We start from the raw sequence: 3,827 nt of genomic DNA, 5'->3' as shown, positions 1-3,827 counted from the left end.
CTTGTGCAGCAGTCAGGAGTTCAGTTTACCTAGAATATGCTGTGTGTGAAGGATAATCATCAGAAATTTTAGTTGTCCAGAGAAGTTCATCAATACTATGCATAAATTTCATGAGATATATCTCCCTACGTTCTAGATAATTGATAATGCTTTCATGCTTTGCCAGTAATCAATGTGGTAAAACAAGGCTGTGTGCTTATTCCCATGGTTTTTTAGCATGATATTTTCAGCTATGTTGTCAAAAAGCCTTCAATGAGGATGGATATGGCATTAAGGTCAGCTAGTACACTGATAGTAAATTATGCAATTTGAAAAGGCAACAAGCCAAGACCAAAGTAGAGAGAGTAATGGTGAATAATGTCTTGTTTGTAGATGATTGTGCCCTCTATGAAGCTTCTGAAGCTGAGATGCAACAAAGTATGAATTGATTCTCTGTTGCCTGTGATAATTTTGACCTAACAAACAAGTGTTCAATCAACCAGTCACATACAATTCATACATGGAACCATCAATTATGGCAAATGGAGAAATTTTAAATACTGTGGCTAAGTTCATTTACATTGGTAGTTTGCTTCCCAGTTATGTACACATTGATAATGAGACTGATATTTACATTTCCAGATCTAGCTTAGTATTTGTGAGACTTCAAAATAAAATGGGCGAGAGAAGACGCTTACTCTCAAACTGAAAGCCTACAGAGCCATTGTGCAGATCTTATCATTGTATAACTGTGAAACCTTGTCAGTGCCATGCCAGAAAACTTTATCACTTCATTTGAATTGTCTTAGGAAAATTCTGAAGATCACTTGGAAGGATAAAATATCAGATATTGAGGTACTGCTTGAATTAAACTGCCAAGCCTTTAAACTTTATTGCAGAGAGTGCAACTAAGATGTTCTGACTACATTGTTTGAATGCCAAATATACACTTACCTAAAAATTATTTTCAAAGCATTCACATGTTGGTCAAAAGTGATACAAGGACATTCTCAAGCTGTTTCTTAAGAACTTTGGAATTTGATTGCATATCATAGGAGACAGGATCACCCAGAATGACATGTTCTCATCAGAAAAGGTGCAATACTCTATTGAGCAAAGCAGAATTAAGAGAGGCACAAATGTAGTGGGTCTATTTGAAATGTACACATAGACTGTGCCCAACCTGTGGTATAGCATTTTGAACTTGATTTGTTTTGATTAGCCACATTTGGGCACACTAAAACTTGACTTAAAATAGTGTTGTCATTTTTGTCTTCTTGGAGAATGAAAGACAATCCAATCATGTGAAATAAGTCTGAAAAATTTGGTTACATATTATAGAGAATCATATTTTAAATGTAATAGATATTCATAGATGTTTTTGAACAGGAATATATTATGACATTCACATGGAAAAAAGATTATCAATTTGGAAACTGAAAAATACCTTAGGGAACAAAGAAATTGATATAGTGAGACTACTTAGAAAGTTGTCAGTTATCTAAGTTTAAAGAGATAGCAACCAGAACTAAGGAGTTGACATTGAGAATGACAAAGAATAGAAGCATGAAAAAGATATTGTACATGTTAAATATGTATATATATATATATATACATACATATATATATATAATACTAAAGTTAAAAGAAGTTGAAGAGTTGAAGACAATTTCAAGATTATGAAACTCTGAGACCATGAAAATTGTGCTAATCTCAAGAGAAGTAGGGAATATGAATGAAGCAGTAGATTGAGGGAAATATTTGCATGGAGAGATATTTGGAAGCTAATCAGAAATGTAGGACTAAAGCCAAAGGAAGATGATTTCTGTGTTCTGTTATAGAAATGGTCTTTGAAGTCATGGTAACAGGTTTCAATGACTAATAAGTTTACTTATCTGAAAGGATGTAGAGTCTATGTGTAACTTTCTTTTTTTTCAGACTTGTGGAGGTTTGTATGGATGATTTTTTTTCAATATGTCAAAGGAGAAAAATTACCAATTGTATTTTGGACACTTTCCATCATCATTAATTATAACTGCTTGAGTACTTGAAGAAGACTCAGGATTTTATTTATATAAAATATGGAATATAAAAAAGTAAACAAGAAATAATCTGAAAAATTTGGTTACAACCAAATTGTATAGAAACGTATTTTGTATTAAAGAGAATAGAAATTCACTGATGGTTTTTGTTCAAATTTACAGGTGTGTGTGTGTGCATCTGTGTGTGTGTGTGTGTGTGTGTGTGTGTGTGTGTATGTATGTGTGTGTGTGTGTGCATGACAGAAAGATGTTAGAAAATATTTAAGGAATGTGTTCTTATATTTGAATCTTTGATTTTTAAAATATTTTGATCATTGTATATTATAAAATTAATTTCATTTGTAATTCCATGGATGTTATTTTTTCCATTTAAAAACATGATTCTTAAAATAGTGTCAAGAGCTTTACCAGCCTGCCAAAAGAGGTATATATATATATATATATATATATATATATATATGATATATAAAACATTAAGAAAATTCTTCTTTAGGTGAACACTTGAATGTGAAATTTTAAAATGCTTAGTGTATTTGAAGTAGGTGGCAATTTAATTCAATTACTTAAGAAATTTAATATGCCAGATCTCAAACTATGTTATAAAATATTAATCATCAAATTATTTGGTACTGGCTAAGAAATAGAGGGGGAAATCACTGGAATAGATTAGGTATACAAGACAAAGTAGTAAATGATGATAATAATCTAATATAATCTAACATCACTGACAAAAGGTTGCTGGAAAAACTGGAAAACAAAAGGACTCAAACTAGGTATAGATTAATATGTCAAAATATATATCAAGATAAGATACAAATGGATGCATGATTTAGATATAAAAAATGGCTCCATAAGCAATTCAGAAGAGTAAGGAATAGTATAACTGTCAGATCTATGGGAGAGAGGAAGAATCATGACCAAACAAGAGATGAAGAGCATAAAAAATGTATGAGATAATTTAAATTATATTGAATTCAAAGGTTTTATACAAACAAAAACAATGCCATTAAAATTAGAAAAAATCAGAAATCTGGGAAACAATCTTTATAGTCAGTATCTCTGATAAAGGCCTTGGTTCTAAAATATATAGAGAACTTGGTCAAATTTATAAGAATAGAAATCATTCCTCAGTTGATTTATGGTTAAAAGATTTGAGCAGGCTATTTCCAGATGAAGAAATCATACAATTTATAGGCATATGAAGAAATCCTCTAAATTGGTTATAATCAGAGATAAACAAATTGAAAGAACTTTCAGTTGCCACCTATGAGATTTGCATGACAAAAAAGAAAAATGATAAATGCTGGAAAGGATGTGGGAAACTTGAGATACTAGTGTACTGTTGGTAGGGTTGTGAATTGATCCAACCATTGTATAGAACAATTTGGAACTTTACCCAAAGGGCAACCAAACTTGTATATCTTTTGATTCTGCAATATCACTAGGGTATTAAGGTAGGGTATGTTAATGGAAGACTTGTACCTCTGGTATGAAGGTTGATGAACCATTTTCAGGACTGTTTTCCACCTTTAATGTCTACCTGAACCACCTAATTCTCATCTGTGATTCTAAGAAGCTGTAGCATGCACTGTGACCACACACCCTAAATCATTTTGGCGGACAGGTTAAAAGAGATTGAGGGTAATTGTGGTCTTTATAATCCATTAATGAGAAACAGACAGGATGTGAGAATAACATATGGCAATATGTGGTATAGAGTTCTGACTGATCACAGATTCAAGCAAAATATTGTGCAAGCCAAATATTCACATTTAATAAACAGGTGGCACAAAGATTAAATGCCTA

This window comes from Macrotis lagotis, chromosome X (assembly GCF_037893015.1).
Source record: "Macrotis lagotis isolate mMagLag1 chromosome X, bilby.v1.9.chrom.fasta, whole genome shotgun sequence".
In the NCBI taxonomy this organism is placed as follows: domain Eukaryota; kingdom Metazoa; phylum Chordata; class Mammalia; order Peramelemorphia; family Peramelidae; genus Macrotis; species Macrotis lagotis.
This window is presented reverse-complemented; position numbering follows the sequence as displayed.